The sequence below is a fragment of the Tupaia chinensis genome, unplaced genomic scaffold (genome assembly GCF_000334495.1).
Source record: "Tupaia chinensis unplaced genomic scaffold, TupChi_1.0 Scaffold000226_1, whole genome shotgun sequence".
NCBI classification, from domain to species: domain Eukaryota; kingdom Metazoa; phylum Chordata; class Mammalia; order Scandentia; family Tupaiidae; genus Tupaia; species Tupaia belangeri.
In genome coordinates, this window is record NW_006159701.1 from 5,966,367 (window position 1) to 5,988,287 (window position 21,921).

A 21,921-nucleotide genomic window follows, 5' to 3' on the forward strand; every position below is an offset into this window, starting at 1 on the left:
GCCCCCGGGGGGGGGGGGGGGGGGGAGGTGATTTCTCACTTTCTCTATCTCTCTCTGTCTTTCGGGCGAGTGCACACGCCCTATAGCAAAAACCTCTCCAAAAAAAGAAAGAAAGGAAGGAAAGGCCTTATTTTATGCATCTTTGTACATACCACCACCTATGATGAAACCTTTATTAGATAAGATTTTAGAAAGGAGTCTGTCTCGGAATAAGCACTCGGTGTTTGCTTAATTGCTGTATGATAAAATTACTCTGACTAGAAGAAAAATCACTAGATATAGGCCATGTTCTTCCTTTTATTTCATATTATTTTTTTCATCTAAATTTTAGAAGATCTAGGGAGCCCTCAAATGAAAAGACATGTCATATTGAATGAACAGGGTACAACAAAGAAGGGTGCAAGGACCAAATCCGATTTCTCTCCTACTGAACAAAGAATCTTGAAAAGGAAAGTTTGGCCCAACTTCCTTGGCACAATCAGTAATGTCCTGAACCACAGTCGTGCAGGTGGTAAGGCAGACTACAGAGTGCGATTTCTCACCTGGTCAGCCTGAAATAGGCCAGGTGCATGTGCATCCATGCCCAGGATCCTGACAAGCTGGAGAACTAAGGACAGGAGTTAGTGGTATGATAAAACCTTATTGAGGGTGTCCCTCTTTCCTCCCTCTGTCTACCTCTCTCTCCTTCTCTCTTTTCTGGCTTCCCTACTATTCCCCTGCATGAATAAAAGTTTTAAGCCTTTTCTTTAAAAAAAAAAAAAAAAGTTAAGAGATTACAGGACGTTTTGAGAAAGGCATTGGGAAAGAGAGAGGGACAATATCTCTTTTGCTTTGTTGTTGGCATATAAAATCTCAGTTCTTTTTGTGCTACTTCTTCCCATCGACTAATGCCCAAGAGCCTAAAAAATGAGAGTTTTTCAAAAAGTTGGTGGAAAATGCATATTATAAAGGAACTATAGATTTCAAATTTTTTACACCAAAATAAGCTCATACTTAAATTTTTCCATAAACTTTCTGAAGTCTTGGTATAATTATTCCATAATCCTAAAGTATGATTAGGGCAATACCTGTTCATTGCTTCTTTGAGATAGTTTGTTCTCAGGAGTCAGGCAACAGTGAACTATTTCTGCTTTTTTTTATTAGGGATGGTTAATCAGGCTTTTGTGGGGGTTTGGGAATGAGTGTTTTTGTTTTTCTCCTTTGTCAACCTCTAAGCCAGGCTTGCTAAGAATTAGTGTCCATCAGGCAGCTGATTCCTCACAGCAAATCCACTCTAATGTTTGAGTCTTCTGTTTGTAATACCATGCTTTTGTTGTTTTAACATGTTTCATCCCTACCCTTTCTAATCTTGTGCTCTTCCTGATGATTGAGTGTTCACCTGGATTTTCTGACCACCTTCCCTTGTGCTATTCTGTCAGCCTACAGATTCTGGTACCTGGATTTTTACCCTTGGTGATTTCTACCACCTTACTACTGAAGAAGACACCATTCCAGTGGACCACTGTGACCTAAGAAGCATTCAGCCATCATGATGTGGCCTTTACCTCCACTCCTGTTCTTTCTACCCAGATTCAGCACAGTCTTTTATAATGAAGTCAGAGTCCTCAAGCCAAATAACTGAAACTGTTTTATCACAACAAAGGCCCAGTTTGTTCCATGAGTGTTCATTTCATTCTTCAGTCAAAGCTTTCAGAGACAGAAATTCGGACTGGGAAATTTTTATCAGCATCGTCTGAAGAAAGACAACTCGTCTTTGAGAACAGTATTGGCCCCACAGTTTCAAATGATTGAGTTTCATGAGCTCTCTAGGATCCTGTCAAAGTCACTGGACCCTGTTCTTTTTCTATTCACATCTCTAGTATCCTGAGTGAGAAAGCAGCTATTCTGACCTATTGGGATCAAAACAAAGGCACAGTGAATTCCTCATAGCATCTTCTTTGGGATTACTCAGGAACCAGAACTTGTCACACAAATGTAAGAAATTCTGCCAAGGAATTCTGTTACTTAAGAGCATCTCACAAGGCTCCAGTCAGATCCCAGAAAAGGCTTCTTGATACCATCAAGGTAGAACCTATATGATAATCCCCTCTATTTATATAGCACTTTACAGTTCCAAAGCACTTTTATATACATTTATCTCAGTTGTCAAAATAACTAAGTAAATTATTCCTTTTTGTAAATGAGGGAATAGATATTTAGAAAGTTAAGCAGTTATCCAAGATGTCACAGCTACCAAGTGGTAGAGGCCAGGCCTTCTGACTCCTAGTCCAGTACTCCTTGGAATGAACTTATGCTCCACTTTACCTGTAGCATTAAAAGAGTAGAGACCCGAAAACCCCAGAAAAGTTCCCAGCGTTTTGATCTGGTGCTCCCAGTCAGGCAGGATAGCATATGTATAATCATATGATAGCTACGTCTTTACCAGAATCCCATGGCAACATCCCTAAAAATTGTCCACTCAAAAAAGCATGTTCATTTGACCACAAGGTTACCCAACATGAAACAAAGCTACTTTTAGACCTTTTGTCTGTTTTTATGGTCTTCTCAGGTGGCCTAATTAATTTAAGGATCCCCTACCTACATCATGTCTTTTTCTCTCTCTCTCTCTTGAGTCTTACTGATATTCCTAGACATATTAGAACTTACCCATGTTTCTCTATTCTACACTAATGTTTACACAGAATGAGCCATCCTTTTTTTTTTTTCAGAGCAATGCTATTTATGTGTAACTAATGATATTTATGTATGTATATGTCACATAGAGCTATTTTCCAATAAGGTGGGGAAAGTACTGTAAACTATTTTCCCTCAATTTACAAAGTAGTATCGCACATTAAAGGATCTCAGAAGACTTGCCACCTAGAACCCCATTTAGCCATTTAGCCTAGTGTGTCCTAAGTTTAACCAAATACAGGATGTCATATTTTGCAGCATTCCTTTTAATGGCATGGGAAAACTGCTATAGAGCAGTATACCCAGTGCTTCTTGCTTACTGACATATTGCCCTGGAGATACCTTAATAGAAGATCTTTGAAATCTCCCTTTCTAATGCCTTGACATTAACTACTTGAATTAGTATGTCCCTATTGTTTCAGTGCCCTGTATCGTGACTATTACCTTTATTTTCTGTCAAGGGAACCTCTACAAGATTTGTGGGGATACATGGGAGGGGTATGGGGGAAATTCTACCCCCAAACTGGGTGCATCCCATTACGTTTAGCAATATACTTTTCTGTTCCTAGAAGTGTTAACTTAGTTCAAGGGCATTGCAAATCAGGTAGATAAGGAGATTGGGAAGGGAGGAGGAGACTAAAAAAGGGGGAGGAGTTACATAGAATTTTAAGTTGTCGCCCACTGAGATTTTGCCAGTGCTTAAAGAGAAGTCATCCAACATGAATTTCTTAAAGTAATTACAGAGAAATGGATGCATTTTTGTAGCTGTATGTAAAATTTCCAGTTCTGTTAGAACTTAAACCAATAGTTTTGTTTCTGATAGTTTTAAGTGCAGCTTTAGGCAATCAATTTATAGCACATTTGAGCTTTGATGCCATCATTCTGTAATATGGCTCATGTTAGGGAAGGAATGGATAGGAAAACACCTTGGCTTACCACAAGCTTTGCTCACAGTTTCTGGTTTCTGTGACCTATTTTTTGTATTTCAGCATTTTGTGAACAACTTATTCTTAGATCATTGATTTTCCAAAGGCTTTGTGACCATGAAGCCCTTTGAATGAAAACTATGCAGAAGCTCAGAGTAAAAGTGAAGCTGCTCTGGATGAAGCAGTGAAGCAAATGTAGGGGCCTGAAGCCTGCCACAAGCATCTTCCTTTACTACCATGTTGACACCTATGGGGACTTCCTTACAACACCTAGAATTCTTCAGAACACAGTTTGAAAACCACTACCCTAGACAACAATGTGACTTAAATGGCGTTCTGATCTTTTCTTCACTCAACACAGTCCATGTTCAGTTGATACTAACATGTTCAGTTGATAATGAACATTTCTTAGAAATACTGTATGCAAACTTTACAAAGTAAAAGATGATCATATTTTTGCCCCCCAGAATAGTTATATGGGCTGAAAGTGGAATTGAATGCACCTAGATTAATTCCTTCACCCCAGTGATTCCTGGAATTGGATAAGCCAGAAAGCAAGTCATATGCACTCCTTATTGACAGACATCCTTAACCCACCTCTTGCACAAACCCCAGATGTTCTAGTGATACATGAAGTACATGACTTTGAAGTCTCAACACTTCTTGGATATCTGAGTCGCCAGCAAACTGATATTGAAGCTGATGCCTCATTGAGGCTATATTGGAACAACTTGTACATTTGACCTCTCATCATGAACTGTGGTACTGTACTTCGTGTGCAAGGGATAACAACTATGGAAGCAGAATTCAGATACTAGCAACATATTAGCAACATTTCCTGGAGGTCTTACTTCCTAGTTACCATTCATCTTTTTTTTTTTTTTTTCTTTTTCAAACTACAAGTCAGTGTATGACTCAGCTAGTGGCAGTTTTTAATTCAGTTTACTGCTTTCAGGAAAATTGAGCAAATAACCTTTTTTCAAAAAAGACAAAACAGTTTCTCCATCACTGCCATATCTGCCTAGTTCCCAAAATAAGTATGACTACTCAGCTTTAACTGCACATAATGGCTGATCCTCAAGAGACAATCTTTGAACATCCCTTCTCATGTGTATGATTCTAAATGTAGTCATTTGGAAAGTTTTGTTGTAGCCAGTGAAATGTTCTTTTTAACACAAGTCTTTTGATGTCCAATACCATCAACTGTAGGTGGTATGAATAGTTGGAGGCAGGCCCTTTGGCCAGGCCATGATAGCTTACTTTTTGGTCATTTCAAATAGCATGTTGTCTACCTTTTCACTGGAAATGTAGATAGTCTTGAAAATTTTTTTACAAAGACTGCTGCTAAGGATTTTATCAGTAAACTAAAGAGCTCCCAACGTCTTGGATATTTTAATGGAATTACATCTGTCTCATACTGTTGTTTTACACTGATTCAGAGTGGCTGACTTCATTCCTTGCCATGGGGTACTCTCAGGCATTAAGACAACTTATCTTTCTGTAGAAAGGACTCAATTCATGAACTCCCAGACCAGATCATGTTGAACAAGACTTCAATTTGTGTCATGAGAAAAAATATCATTTCCTTCACAAACTTTAATGACCAGCTATTCTCAGCTACTCTAATGAATGCACTGTTAAATGTTGGGAATGATTTCTTTATATTCTTGTTTCTTACCCTCTGAATTGCAGAGGATAATCATGATTGTAAGATTCATGCTACAAATTATTCAGCAAAGCCTAGTTCTGGTTGCTGTAGCCTGCTCACCCTCAGCAAATAAAAAATGGACAACAACCTACTTGTATATATAGCCATTACTTTTTTTTTTAAGTTATCTACAAACTCAGTTTTCTGCTACCTTCAAATTGTTAGTCCTTTCCTTCTCTCCTTTGTCCTGTTCTTTCAAGAAAAAAAGACATCGATCTATACTGCCAATCGTTCCTTCTAATCCTGCCATAACTCGGTTACCATAAGGAGCTTAAGATGATCATCTGTTCAAGAATGTGGTGTACACTGTGAATAAGAATAGTTGATTCAAAAAGCAAAAACTCTAAAACTTCAACTTGGGAGCTTTCCTGCTCTTTCCATGTCTCAGATTCTGCCTAAGCATTTCAGTAGCACCATTCAACCAATCTGAGGCCTTGATTATAAGGTGATTCCTAGAGATGGGCTGAGTTACAGAAGATGAAAACTGCATTACCAAAGAAAGTAGGGCCAACTTTGACAAAACCTGGCTCTGCCGACCCTGGTGTATAGAATAGACTCCTAAACACAACCTTGAGTCTGGATTGAGGATATGGTCTTCTGAGGTAAAAGCTCTTGGGCAGATGAGCAGGAACATGAAAGCTGCTATACCTGACTGACCCTGTAAGATAAGAAAACTGTGTTTACAGTATGCTGTTGGCATCCGCCCCAGGGCTTGGGGCTGAATCATGATCAGAGGGCTGAATCATGATCAGAGGGCTGCTGGTGAGGAAGAGAAAGAGGACGAGAAAGAGAAAGCCCTCCATCTTGCCAGGACCGGGGAATTGGAAAGAATGAGACAAAGGGATAGAGTAGAAAGTTGCCACAGTCAGACTTACCTTGCGAAATCTACAACGAATTTTAGCCTTTATTATGCCCAATTCCAAGGATGTTTTAATTGAAGCAACATGCACCTCACCCTACTAAGACTTAATGTTCACAACAGGAAGGACCATGCTGTGCACACCTTGACCAGCAACTTTTTTTTCTTTGAAATACCGAGTAAGCACCTATGACAGTGTGCATGTTCAGCTCCACCTCTTCTGGGAGGAGTATACTATATCAAAAGCAGTGTTCATTTCTCTTATTTGTAGTAATACAAACATGGGTCAGATTCACCAGTACTCACAGAAATGTCCAAATTCAACTTGGCAAAAGACTTAAAAGAATCTAAGAAACGTTTTCTACTGAACTTGAAATTTACCACTGACCCAAGTAGCCTGACAACTATTTGCCAATGGGAGGCTAGCTGTCCTGATTCATATTAGCAAGACATTTGGGCTTCAGATTTGTGACCACTGAGTTTACTTGTATTGAACCTATGGAATCATCCAGACTGTGCTATTGGACATTATTATTCTATTAAAATGGACTACAGGCTTCCTAAGGAAAGGGCAGACTTACCTTTCATAGTGTTTTTCTGCAATACTTTTATTACCAAGGAAGGAACAATACCAGCTGTTAGTATTTAACGTCATTAGTAGAAATTAAGCTTTTTCAATATCTCATCTTATCCTGAGCATCAATTGTTTTATATTGTCCAGCATCCATTGCATCTCATGTAATGACTCCCTGATGTTTCTTGGAACCACCTCTTCCTATTTTCATACCATGTGGTTTGGACAGTCTGCTAGCCTTGGGTTTTATGGGAGGACATGTAATTCAGACCTCATCCTCCAGCGAAGTTCAGCAAAGTCCATCTCCTTGACCATAGTGTTTCAGGAGTGGTCATGTAATTTGTCCAGTGATACTCAATCCTAAGAGTTTTACTGAACTGTGGAGAAGAAGCTCTCTACTGAGCTGCTTTAACTTTGTAAGATTAAAATAATCAATAGGGCCTACCACCTTGAATGACCCAGTCAGAACAAAGCCAGTACAGAGGAAAGCAAAGCCAAAAGATGGAAAGACTTGAGTCCTGATGACATTTGTGCTCCTGGATCCAACTGTGCCTGAAGCTAGTAAATCTCCCAGACTCTTCAGTTATGTGAACCAATAAATAGCCTCTTTTTTTTTCTTTCTTATGTTACTTTGAGTTGGGTTTCTGTTGCTTGAAATTGAGTCCTAATACAGTATTTGCCACCAAATTTGACAGTTCCAAGCATTTATTAAACTAGAGGTCATGGTCACTGAAATTATTCTCCAAAGTGAATGAAAGAATGAAACAGGAACTAAGTATTTAAGTTACTGCAGAAGCATAAAAATTACATGGTAGGAAAAGAAGAAAACCTAAGTGTCCATCAGTAAAGGATTGGAATACGCTATGGGTTAGCCATATAAGAAAATCTGCAGATCTATTAAAATGAATAAAGTATATTGTGTATGGACGTGGAATGACCATGATAAATTAAGAGAAACAAGCTATTAATAGAAAAATATGTTGTATGAACTCACATAAAAACGTGTGTGTGTGTGTGTGTGTGTGCGCGTGTGTTTATAAATGCATAGAAAAGTGTTAATGGCTTTCTTTGAACAACGTAGATTACATGAGACTTTCAACTTCATACATTTCTGTATCTGAGTATTTATACTATCCATATTTTAAACTGTATTTAAAAAATAAAATTTTAAATTAAACTTAGTGCTTACTGTGTGACCTTGGCAAGTCACCTAACACTGAGCCTGTTTTGTCAAGTGATTAAAAATACCCACCTTTATGTTAGTGAATATCACAGTATATGTTTTTCATCCATTACTCAAACTGCATTTGCTACAACTTGAGAAACTCCTAGCTCAGTCATCCTTTCTTAATGTTTTAAAGTATCTCTTGAATGTCTAAGTGTATTTAGATTATCAGAATTTTATTGTTCATCAAAGGTTTTCCAGTTCTCAACTGATGTTAGTCTATTAAAACATATATTGCAGTCTCCACATTATGGATAGAAAAGTGTGAAAAAGTCACTTTTTAAATTCTTGAGTGATTTTATCATGTAATCAAGGTCAATAATAACCTTTTTATTTCTAAATCTTTTACACAAGCATGTTTTTTCTGACCTTTTGGTGGCACAATTTCTACCAGCATCTTGAAACACTCTTCAGTGCTGTGACACTTGCCTAACTTCCTAACTACTGTTCTGTTGTAGTTTCTTTTCCCAACATTAAAATATTATTATAGTGGACATTCGTTGCTTTGGCCTACCCTAAATTACTCCCCCTTTCCTTTGGTGATCTCACCCTGCTTTTTCTTTGGAAAGCTACTCCTTTCTATTTTATACAGTTTTAGGAGGACTGTAGATTACATTATTCCAGCCACATATCCCCCAGCAGAGTTTGAGCAATCCTAGCTTGTCCTGTTAAAATTCCCCTCATACCAGAATTTTAAATCAAGAGAGGTAGCACAAACAAAAAGTGCTAAGAATTGAGTCATTCTGAGTAGTATCTAAAAATAAAAATAAAAAAAAAAAACCAAAAAAAAGTACAAGAGCTGATGCAAGAAGATCCCCCAAAGTACTCTGGTCCCTGTTCTCAAGGCATGGTTGTCCAAATTGTCCTTTGTGTAGACTTATCATATATTCTCCTTATAATTTCCCTTTTACTTGTCAGCCAAAATGGGTTTATATAGCTTTAATCAGATAGCTAATTACAGAAGTTTTGGCCAGAGAATTAAATGGTAGGTTTCAGACCTTCCGTAATATGGGGAATCTGAAGTTGATTATTGCACTGATACTGAGTTAAAAGGCAACAATAACTGTTGCTCTGTCTTGAGTTGGGGAGGGGTATAGTTTTCAGTGGGAAGATAGCTAGTAAAAGTATCCCTACCCTTGTCATTTGGAATCATGTACCTCTTAAAAGCAATATGTGGAAACTCAGGTAGCTATTGACAGTAAAGCAATTAGAAATAGATAAAGAAGGCCAAGACCATTGAGTTGAGATTGTTACTTAGGTCACATTGGATAATTTAAAGTGAAAAGAAGCTCAAGATCAGAAACTTAACTATAGGCATAAATTAAGATCCAGGGCTTTTCTGTGTCCAGGATGAATGGAATCTCTGGTCTTAAGTCAAAACTAGTACTTGGAGGGACCAGCAGTTAGCGTAATGGCTATGTCGCTGGACTCCCATGTAGTTGACTGCGGCTCGAGTCCCAGACCCGGTGGCTTAAACTCACACCGGGCGTGTGTGCCTGCATGCCCAAGATCCTGAGAGGAGAATGGAGGAGAAGGGATTGTGGTGTGGCCGTGGCCGTCCCCCCCAGGGGGTAATTTCTCTCTCTCTGTCTCTCTGCCTGTCTGGTGAGCACACGTGCCCTATAGCAAAAAACTCTCAAAAAAAAAAAAAAAAAAAACTAATACTTGGAGAGTAATTCCACAGTTGCAAAATTTATAATGCAAATGACATTTGCAGCATTTTTAAGATCTCCTTTGTGACAGCTAAGCATTAATCAGAAAAGAGACTGATTTGTGGGGTGTTGATACCTGTGGTGATTCAGAAGACTTGGAAAATCCTAGCCTTTAAGTATCTCAAGAGTGATGGTTTGGATCACCCCATTCACCAAAAACTCTTGACTTGGGTGGGTGGGAGGATTATAACCTCTACTCCATTATCTTACAACTTGCCTTATTTTTATTTTCCACTGTCATCTTTCTCCATTACAATACACTGCCCTTCATATTCTCTTGCTAAAGTTTGAGCATGATCTAAATTAAGTCTAGTCATATTTCCCCTCTTCTGGAGCTGAGCCATTCTGATGGCAGTTTCCTCTCACAGGCATAGGTATGTTTGTGATGGTTAAGTGTGTAAATTACAGGTTATCAAGATGGGATTAAGTAGAGGAGAAAGCCTCATGCTGAAATTTTAGACTCAAAACTAGATGTGATAACTGAAAATTACTTAAGGGTCTCTCTCTAGTGAGATGTATCTATTTTCTACAGTATGTTGAGTGGAGGCTCTTATATTGTTTTTGTTGAGTGCAGTGGACATTTGCCTACCTTCCTTTGTCTTGTTTCTCCTTCACTTTGGGAGCTATGCCCTCCCCTATGCCAGGTGAGCCCAGAAGATAATACCAGTTCCTGTTAATGAGAAGCCCTCAGTTGCCCAAATTCTGACTTTCTTGGATATTAAGCTACTGTAATTTTGTGAACTGTGTCATACCCTTCCGATAAATTAAACTGACTGAGTAGGCTGTTACATATAGCTACATAAGATCCTACACCTAGCCAGGGTGGTTTTTATTGCAGACAGAGAAGCCCAACTAAATCAGATGTCTTTCCTATGCCTTAAGCCTTCTTAGCTCCATAGACTGAAAAATTTCATTCATCCCTGTGACCTTTATACAACTGTGTTAGTAGTTTCTTTGGCCCAGATACGGTTGCTAAGCTTCAAAACTGAATGTCCAACTATTGTCCAGTTACTTCTCACTTGATTAACTTACAGATACCTCATACCGAACATATTAAACACCCCATCATTTTCCCCTGAAAATCCAGCATTCTTTTCTTGGTGAATGGCACCACCTTCCACCCTAGTTTTCAAACCAAAATATGAGTTATTCTTGAAGCTTCCTTTCTCCTAACCATCCCTATTATTAAATTCTCTTGGTGTCAAGTAAATATACCTCAAACTGTCTTCACTTAAGTCACTTGTCCAAGAGAACATTATTGTTGCTATGACTATTGTGATGTCTTTCCAGTGGACTTAAGTGCTTCTACTGATGTCCCACTATAGTATCTTCTCTGCAAAGCACCTACTCTTTTTTTTTTTTTTAAAGACAGTCTTGCCACTATGATCTTCCTGCATCAGACTCCCAACTGTGGTTACAGTTTCATGCCGCCACCACCACCGTGATGCTGGAGCCTGACTTTTTTAGACAGTCTTTCTATGTCACCCTGACCAGCTCAAACTTGTGATCCTCCTACCTTATTCCCCCAAGTCACTAGAATTAAAGGTGTTGACCAGTGCACCTGACCTTAAGGTTGGACTGGGAATCAAACCCAAACCTTCCTGTAGTCCCAGCATGATGAGCATAGCATGTTAACATCCTGTATCACCCTGACTTAAAATGGTCTTCAGTCATCTGCTTAAAACATTTAAATAGTTTCCCCATTATTTTTGAATAAGAATCAAAAGTCGATTCTAGTTTGCAAGGCTCTTTGTTATCTTACTCCTCAAGCCTATTCTCTGACCAATTCAAACAGAAACAACTCAATTTTACATATTGAAATATTGTAATATTTCCTGTGAGAGTCAAAATTTTTATAAGGGGAAGGTTCCATTCAAAGGAAAAAAATTGATAATGCTGAAGAGCCCAATAAATTACCTATTGCTGCAAATATATTTTCTTCTACATCTCTTTGAATTTTTCTTCTAAAATGAAATCTGACCTGTAGCTATAGAGAGCTACAGTAAGGTGCTTAGAGAACAATCAGATCTCCACAACATGAAGAAAAATGTCAGAAAACTACAGATTTAAATACTAAAATGAAATAGTGCAGAAATATTTAGATTTAAAACAAAAAATCTTACAGGGATCAACAGATGGCTTAGTGGTAGCATCACTGGACACCCATATAGTTACTGCGGTTCAAGTCCTAGACCTGGCAGCTTAAAACTCACACCAGGTCTGTGTGTGTGCATGCACAGGCCCAAAATCCCAAGAGGATAATGGAGGAGAAGGGATTACAGTGTGGCCTTCCCCACACCGGGGGGTGATGGGCTGGGGGGGGGTAATTTGTCACTTCTGTCTCTCTGTCTCTCATCCTTGTTTTGTAGCTAAGGAAACAGGCTCAGAGGGACAAGATAACTTGCCATGTCACACAGTAGGAAATGGAGCTACGACTCAGACTGAGATGGTCTGACCTGAGAGTCCATGCTTTGAACTATTATACTTTCCTGCATTTCAAGAAGCATATGAAAGGGAATTAAATATACATGTGGTCAGTGAGATGTTAACCAAGCAATGACAAGTTACCACTTGTTGCCTATCAACCAGATAGCAAATTTTTAAAGAACAATGACCTCCAGTACTGACAAGAATTAGGGTAAATGGAAACTTTTGTGCATTGTTAATAGGAATGTGGATTGTTCCCCATTTTTAGAAGGTAGTCTGGCAATAACAATCAAAAATTTTTTAAATACACAGTTTTTTAAGCCCACCAGTCCTTCTTTGAAGATTATCTTAAAGTACCAAGATATAAGGACATCAGTGTAAGAACTTTACCGCAACATGGTGTGTGATAGCAAGAAAATGGAAATGATTGGAGAGTTCATCAGAGGAGAATGGGTGTGAATCACTGGAGTATTTTGCACCTGTTAAAAAGAATGAGTCAGATCTTTAATTCTTAACCTTTGGCATGTTCATGTTGTATTTCTCAAGCAAAACGAAAATTACAGAACAGTGTTTATCATGATAAACCATTTTTGTAAAAACAAAAAATCTACAAATGTGTCTAAATGAGCATGAAAAAGATGAAGAAAAAAATGGGAAACAACCTACAAATGTGTCTTAAGTATGAAAGAAAGGCAGAAGGTCACACCAGGCTATTATGGTTGAAATTAAGCGTTTGGAGAATCACAGTATTTCATATATTTTGGTATTGTTTCACTTGTTCTGGGAACTGCTTTCCTTTTTATTTTTATTTTATTTTATTTTTTTGGCGGGGGGGAAGTTTACCAATTCATAAGATAAATCGTTTAAAATTTTAATTTCAATTCTATTCTGAAAAAGTACCTGGGCTTTTTCAAATTAGAGTATACTAGTAAAAGAGAAAGAGGACAACAAAGACAAATAATTGCTTAAATCTTTTATATTCAGGGTTGCCTTTTGAAGATGCGTGGTTTCCAGGTGACAGATCTTTAACCTTTGAATAGGCCACTAAAACAGAGAAAGGACTGTCCACTAGGGTACCACATTCTAACAGACTGGTTGTCTCTCTTTGTTCTTCTTAGAATAGATGCTACATTTCTCAGCCTCCCTAGCAATAGATATAACTTACTGACAAAGTTTTACCAATGGGATAAGCAACTTCTGGAACTTGTACCCATCTCCTTTCTCCACCCTGATGACCAGAATGTGAACTCAGTTGCTGGAACTTGAGTGAGTCGCTGTTGGACCATGAAGGAGAGAAATGATGATAAAGCAACAAGTTTGAAGGAGCCTAGTTTCCTGTTGAATGTGCAACTACCATACCAACCCTGGCAAGAACTTCATCTACAAAATAAACTATCCTCTTTACATCATTGGTATTTGAGATTTTCTTTCCCTCACAACTTGAACCTAATCTGCCCATGAGTACTATGATGAAAATATTTCTCAGAAGCATCTGATTACATTGGTTCCATTTACTGGCTCCTGACATATAGTAAATGTTTAGGAAATAATATGAGATCAGTTTATAAGAAGCAGAAACTGGAGCTAGCAGGTGACGTAGTGGTTGGTGCACTGGACTCCCACATAGCTGACCACAGTTTAAGTCCTGGACCCAGTGGCCTGAAACTCAGGCCAAGCACATGTGCATGCATGCCCAAAATCCTGAGAGGAGAAGGGATTGCGATGTGGCTACACACCCCCAACGGGGTGGTTTCTCTTTCTCTCTGTCTCTCCAGCGAATGTATGGGCTCTATAGCAAAAATCTCTTAAGGAAAAAAAAAGGAGGGGCAGAAACTTAGAATATGTTAATTTCAGTAGACCGAACCAAGTGAATCTCTGAACTAGCAAAGCTGAGGATGCTGGTGAGCTACTTAACCTATATGCGTTGTTAAAGGAGTCCCTTTTACCCTCATTAGGCATGGCACTGGCCAGCGTGTTGGGGAGATTGCCAGCAGTGAATCGGCATGAGTTTTTCAGTCTCTATCCTTACAGAGTCATGGATCAGGGAACTCTCCTGACCGATGAGTGACTCAGTGCTTCACAGACCACGTTTGATTAAGGCCAAACACCTGGAAATGGAGCAGGCCTATGACCTGGCCCATCAAGCCACCTACAGAGATGCCTTTCGCAAGAAGGGCAACCAACCTCTATCATGTGCAGGAGGCTGGCTGGATCCAAGTCTCCAGTAACAGTGTCACTGATCTACATGACAGGTGTAGTGAATCTATCCCCTGAAGGAGAGTGGATGTCACTACTTGTGTTTGGAGTGACTGTCATTGGTAATATGGATATATATCACTCCATCCTGTAGTGGAGAGGTCACCAATTGATACTTTTTTGTAAGCCCTAAGATAATGCCCTCTGGGTGTTACCAGTTGTTACTGAACTTCTGCAGTGGTGGCTACTTGCAGTACTTTCTTGGATGTTAACATTACACTACTCAATATTTTAAAGTAATAATAAGTAGCAATACTTTCTACCTCACAGATCATGGGGTTTAGGAAGTGAGATGATGAAAGTACAGTGCTTGGCATGTAGTAAGCCCTCAGTAAATGGCAGTTGTTAGTAATAATATTATTAAGATGAAAATAGCCAGGAAGAGAGCCAACTAGCAATTCACTGGCCATCTTTTTAACCTCAGCCACAACTGCCAGTGTTGATGATACACACACACTATTAGACTCAAACTTCTGTGTAAGGAAAATAAATTTACTTATCTGTGCCACCCCTCTTGAATGCTGGTGACAGAGAAACATGTCACATTCCATTTTTCTTGTAGGCAGAGGTCATTGGATGCCACCCATTTAAGTTGGTCTGTTAGCAAAAGGAGTAGGAGACCTAGATTAAGGAGGTCCCATTCTCACTGGTAGAAATATGAGGGGTGCTGGGTTTGCCTGGCATCATGGCAGTAGTTAAAAGAGCGGAATCCCACATGATCGGCCACTGCAAAGTTCAAGTCCCAGCACAGCATCTTGAAGAACATACCAGGCACATGCATCTGTATGCCCAAAGTCCCAACAGGATGGAGATACAAGGGATTTTTGTGTGATCATGCCCCATTGGGGATACTTTCTCTTCCTCTCTCTGCCTGTCTGTCTCTTTCTAGAAAATGTATGCATCCTCTGGTAATGAAAGAGAGGGAGGGAGGAAGAAAGAAGACAAATGATAAAGCAACAAGTTTGAAGGAAAGAAAAAAAAGGAGGGAGGTAGGAAAGATGAAAAGAAAGAAAAAGGAAGGAGTTCCCAAAAAGTTCATGGAAAATGCATATTACGAAAAACTATGGGGGCCAGTAGATGGATGTAGCTAAGAGACTAGACTCACACATGGTCGACCATGGGTTGAGTGCCAGACCTGGTGACTTCCTTTCTCAGTTTCCCTGCCTCTTTCTCTGTCTCTCTCTGGTCATATTTTAAAATGATGATAATAAATTCTTTTTTTAAAACTATGCATGAATTTCAAGGTTTTTGGCACCAAAACAAATGTGTATGAACTTTTTGAAGACCCCTTAAAATTCTTACCTGTTATTAGCTCAGAAAGCCAGTCCTGAGAGCCTGGGCATTCTCCTGACCAATGAGTGACTCAGTGCTTCACTGACCACATGTGATTAAGGCCAGACACCAGCAACTACTCCTTGCTATAAAAACTACAGGTTTATTTAAATCAGAATTACAGTCTCTGTTCTTTACACCAACAAATAAATACTTTTAATATGGATATAAAAGGTAGGTATACTTAGTAGCACCATGGCAATTGACAAGAACAAGCACCTTACAAAAGGTGGTGAAGGGAACCAAGAAGAAAGCCATTGATCTATTTCCTAAAAAATGATTGGTATGTTGTGAAAGCATCTACTGTGTTCAATGTAAGAAATACTGGAAAAACACTAGTCAGCAGAACTCAAGGAACCAAAGCTGCATTTGATGACTTTAAGAGCAGTACGGTTGAAGTGAACCTTGCAGATCTGCAGAATGATTAAGTCACTTTTAGGAAATTCAAGTAATTACTGAGAGTGTTCAGAGCAAGAACTGCCTAACTTTCATGGCAAACCATGATTGAAGCGCATGTTGTCAAGACTACCAATGATTACTTGCTTAATCTCTTCTGTGTTGGTTTAGTAAAAAAAAAAAAAAAAAAAAATCAGATACAGAAGTTCTCTGATGTTCAGCATTAGTAGGTCTGCCATATCCAGAAGAAGATTATGAAAATCATGATCCAGGAGGTGCAGACAAAGGACTAGAAAGAAGTGGTCAGTAAGCTGATTCCTGACAGCTTTGGAAAAGATAGAGAAAAGGCTTGCCAGTCTTAACTGTCCTCTCCATGATATCTTCGTCTGAAAAGTAAAAATGCTGAAGCACAAGTTTGAATTAGGAAAACTCATGGAGCTTTATGATGGTGGTTTAGCTCTGGAAAAGCTACTGGGCATGAGACTCCAAGAATCTTTTTAAAGTTCAGAGTTTTATTAGTGACAAAAAGTCCTGTTTGTGACAGGGGGGGAAAAAAAAGTTGGTACATACTTGTTTAGGCATAATTCTAAACTATTGGAATATCAAAGACGTGGCAACTGAAATCAGACCTACTCATTAGGTCATGGCAATAGACTGAAACCAGATCAATGACTTCACTAAATGATAAACACTGAAGGTCGTGAGGATCTTTTGGCTCATCTTTAACCATTCTGAGACAACAGAATGAGAACAGAAGCATTAGCTGTGTTTACCTGATTCAACACTTGGCCTCTTTAAACAGAGGTTCCAATTTTACTCTTCTTTTAAAGTTTATTAATTGATTTCTTCTGAGAAAGAGACTGGCACTCCCAACACATTCTTGCCAGATTATGGGCACATGCTTGCATCATGTTTTACCCCTTCATCACAGTCTGGCCCTGCCAGGAGTTTTCATTTTTTAAGTTCAGAAGATGCCTAGGGTTGTTTGGGGTTAGGGTGAAGATGGTTTAGCCAAAGAAAACATTCAAGTCCTGAGGCTGCTTTAGGTGGTTCAGATCTCAGAGACATGCATAGACCAAAGCTTTCACTGAGACAGGAGGTCAGAAGACCATCAAGCCCAGACTTTGTCACAAATATTTGTCAATATGCTCAAAAAACAATGACAGTCCTCAAAACAGCATTCAACTTGCTTTCCATCCTCAGAACACAAACCTGGTGTATATTATGAACATCTTCAATCTTCTGGTGACCTGTGACCAGCACATTTGTACGTAGCTTATTCTATGTGTATTATATAATATATAATTATTGAAGTCATACCACACATTTTGGAAAGTGTGACAAAGTAAGCCTGATATTAGAAACCAGAATAACACAAGCATGTGCATAGACATATGTGCACACACACTGATCTGAGACAGCCGAGGAAGCCAGTCCCAGAGGCAGGATCTGGATAGGGTCTCAGGAAATCTCCTTGCTGGTCCTACAGAGGAACTGAGTAGAGATACATGGCTTCTCCCATCCCTTCCTGACCCAAAGCAAGCACCCCAGTCACCTTGAGATGCTTCATTATGTCTAACTATAGGAAAACTTACAGCCACCAAAAATAAATTTGGAACAGTTTCAAGAAACCTCAAGTCTATAATCCTTGGCTTCAGCCAAAAAGCCAGTTGATACCAAGTTGTTCTTAGCACTCTGCCAAATAGGTTGCTGTTTCTTTGTGCCTAGGGCATCCAAAAAGGAAACGGATTCAGGATGTGTTTACCACTCTGGTTAGATACTCTTTCCAGTTCAAGGCAAAAAGCCTTGCTCTGATATCATTCTGTCTGATGGCCTGACCTCCCAGAGCCTGGTCTTGACTATGTGGACCTGTTTTATAACTGATTTCCACTCTCGCTTTACCTTCCATACTTGTCCTTAGGACCTGACAGACTAAAGAGGAGAGGCAGAACCTCCTTGTTCCCCCTTTTCTTGCCTCTCTCGTTCTCTGGTATTTCTTCCATTTAGAAAATGAGTCAAGTTTCCATGTGCCTCTCACATGGCCCTTACAATAAATCAGTTCCTTTTACACATCTCTGGGATCCCCAGACACTCCCCTTCAATCTGGCTCCTTCCCTTCTCTAATCCTATAGTGTCCACTTTCTTCTACCCTGTGAAATTCCATATAGAGGAAGGCCCCTTAAGCTCTATCAAGACTCATACATAATGAAGGGCTATAAAAAATTTGGAAACTTCACATGTAGATTGCTACTAGGAACTGGAGTCAAGATGTGGTATATAAGACATACACATAATTTGTGGTGCCCAGTACAAAATGAAAGTGCAGGGCTCCTTGTTCAGAAATTGTTTAAAATATCAAGAAAGTGGAGAGCAGAGCAATAAATCAAATGTGCACCCCTTATGTGCACACAGCTCTTCTAAATATGGAATGTGAATGACTACACAGGCCACATACCCAAGAATTTGGTCCTTGGCTCCATGGTGAAGCAATAAGACACCTATAGTAGCCAGATTCTACATGGTGACTGCAATTTGAGTGCCTAGCCTGATTAGACTGAAAACACACTAGGCACCCACACAAGTACCCAAGATCCCACAGGCTGGTGAATGGGAGAAAGTCAATCAAAGCTTGACCAGATTCTGCAGAGAGCTCATCTGTGTGTCTGTGTCTAGTGTACACACACTGTCATGAATTAAAAAGAAAAAAGGCCAGCCAGTGGTGTGGTGGTTTAAGTCAACTTGACTCTCACATGGCTGACGGCAGTTCAAGTCTTGAAACCACCTGATCTAACCCTGTATTTCTCAAACATGGGCCACCACCACTATCATTGGAATTAACCAGAGTGCTCTCATTCAAAATTTCCCAGGTCATACACTCACATACAGAATGAAAATCTCTGGGAGAATATGCATTTTTAAGATATTCCAATGTTACCTAGAAACTTCTGGAATTTGTATGTAGAATTCCAGCCAACCTCACAATGTTAAATATAGTGGATAGGCTCTAAGGTAGTCCCACCTCTGCCTCTGTCTAACAGCCTGTGTCTCCTGATTTTAATACCAGACTGCATAACAAAATACCACAGAGTAGATGGCAACAGAAATTGATTTCTCACAGTTTTGGAGGCTTGAAGTCTTAGATCAGGATGACCAACCACTTTGGTTTCTGGTGAGGGCTCTCTTTCTGCCTTGCAGATGGCTGTCTCTTCAATATGTCTTCACATGGCCTTTTCTCAGAATGTGCTTGTGGAGAAATAGAGGACCCTATTCCTATCAGATCAGACCACACTTTTCATGATTAAATTTAACTTTATTTCTTTTTTTAAAGAATTCTTTTATTTAAATTTATTTATTTATTTATTTATTGGTTGATTGGTTGGCTGGCTGGCTGGTTGGTTGGTTGGTTGGTTGGTTTTAATTTGACCAGAGAGGAAGAGAGAGAAAGTGAGAAAGCAAGTTGCCAGTTCCAGGACTTGAACCATGGTCGGACATGTGGGAGTCCAATGCCCTTAACCACGCTACCTACCAGCCCCTGCATTTAGTTTTAATTATATCCTTAGAGACCCCATCTCCAAATACACTGGAGGTAGGGCTTCAACATAAATTTAGGGAAAACCCAAGCATTCAGTCTATAACACCTTTGTATAATCTGTTTCCTATGCGTTGAAGTCTGGAGGTAAGACTTGTGATCTGTTTCTAATCACTAGTGTCTGACAAAGGTGATAGGATATCAGCTGGTAATTACATTAGAGTATATCAGACTTCATCTTGTGGGGGACCAGCAGATGGAGTAGCAGTTACGTTGCTGGACACCCCCCTCCCCCACATGACCAACCATAGTTTGAGTCCTGGACCTAGCAGCTTGAAATGCATGCAGTATATGTGAGCATGCATGTCCAAGATCCCTGGAGGAAAAAGGCTTGCAGCATGGCCATCCCCCCTGAGGGCTCATTTCTTACTTTCCCTCTCACTGTGTCTGTCTCTTTCTCTCTGGCCAGCACATGTACCCTAAGGCAAAAACCTCTTTTTAAAAAAATTACTTCATTTTGCTATCAAACATTTTTTTTGAGAGAGAGAGATTTTTGCTATAGGGCATGTGCACTCACCAGAGAGACAGAGAGAGACTAAGAGACTGTGAGAAATCACCCCCTAGGGAGGATGGCCATGCCAGAGTCCCTTCTCGTCCAGTCTCCTTTCAGGATTTTGAGCATGCACACACACACACACACACACACACGTGGCATGAAATGCAAGCTTCATATCCGGTACAGAAACTGTGGTCAGCTATGTGGGAGTCCAGCAATGTAACAATTACGATATCTGCTGGTCCCACTATCAAACTTTCTTTAGAAGTTCTCTTTACTGATTTGTTGAAGGAAGTGGCCATGTTGAAAATGCCTACATGGTCAGGTCAGTCATGGCTTGGTGGTTAAGGTGGTTGGATTCTACATGGCCAACCATGTGGTTTAAGTCCCAGATCCAGCAGCTTTTAAAACAAGGTGGACATGTGCATATATGCCCAAAATCGTAAAAGGAGGGAGAAATGGAGGAGTAGTAATTGCAGCATGATCATACTCATGGTGGGGATGCTTTCTGCCTTTCTCTCTCTGGTGAATGCATATGCCCTCTGGCAAATTAAATACATAAATAAAAGTCCCACATGGTGAGAAACTTTGGGCTGCCTCTAGGAGTGAGGGTGGCTTCCCACCAGAGAACAAGGCTCTGGGATCCTCCATCCTTTTGCTTCAAGGAACTGAATTTTGGCAACAATCAGAGTGAGCTTGAAAGTGAATTCTTCCTCAATTGTACCTCCAGATGAGAACACAGCCTGGCTACTATTTTGATCGTAACCTTGTAAGTACCTGAGCAGAGGGCTCAGCTAAGCCATGACTGAACTTCCAAACCACAGAAACTGTGAGATATTAAATGTGTGCTGTTTTAAGCCATTAAATTCACAGTAATTTGTTACATGATGGAAAGCTGATAAATGACAAACACAATCTCCACCCATAAGGCTTCATAGACGATTCTTTATTTTTGTACTTCTAGAAGCAATTTATGTACTTACCAAGAAAGACAAAGGGGGGAACCAGCAGTTAGCGTAATGGCTATGTCGCTGGACTACCATGTAGTCAACCGCGGTTCGCGTCCCGGACTGGGTGGCTTAAAACTCAAGCTGGGCGCGTGTGCGTGTGTGCCCAAGATCCCGAGAGGAGAATGGAGGAGAAGGGATTGCGGCGTGACCATCCCCCCGAGGGGTGATTTCTTGATTTCTGTCTCTGTCTCTCTCTGTCTGTCTGGCGAGCGCACACGCCCTATAGCGAAAATCTCTCAAAAAAAAAAGAAAGAAAGAAAGACAAAGAAAGACAAAGGGCATGTGCCAAGCTGCCTGCTTTAATTTTTTTTAATTTCTTGATTATAAAAAGTAATAGATGTTCATTGTAGAAAATTTGGAAGCACACCAAAAAATACAAAAATTATCCAGAATAATTTCCTCCTGCCCCCTCAGATAGCCACAGATAACACGTTGGCAAACAGCCTTCTTTAATTTGATTCTATGCAGAAAGTTTGGATAAAGTTATGAACAGGGAACTCTCTGTACAGATTGTTTTTGTAACTTGCTCTTTCCACAGTGTCAGCCTACATTTTCTAAGAATTTGAGGCATGGGGTGGAATTTGTTCCTGGCATTTTGGAATGTTGCCAGACCCCACTTTTAATGACCCTGGGTTTTTCTTAGACTGGGCTTTGGCTAAGGAGACTCATAAGAAGGAAACTGAGGCCAGAAAAGGGAGGACATGCCCAAAGCCACATGGTCTCAGATTTCTCCCCCTC

General features: G+C 39.8%; 1 long non-coding RNA gene across 2 annotated transcripts in view; it reads left to right on the forward strand.

Annotated features, from left to right (window-relative positions):
• LOC106734815 (uncharacterized) overlaps positions 1-13,510 on the forward strand; it is a 14,601-nt gene extending 1,091 nt beyond the window's left edge. The window contains exons 2-3 of one of the 2 annotated variants that reach the window (XR_001370369.1): positions 1,419-2,064; positions 13,223-13,510. This is a non-coding gene — a long non-coding RNA (uncharacterized LOC106734815). Of the gene's footprint in view, positions 1-1,418; positions 2,065-3,662; positions 4,330-13,222 lie in introns of those variants that run through there. The other variant, XR_001370368.2, reaches the window with a different exon arrangement.
• The last annotated feature ends 8,411 nt before the right edge of the window (positions 13,511-21,921 follow it).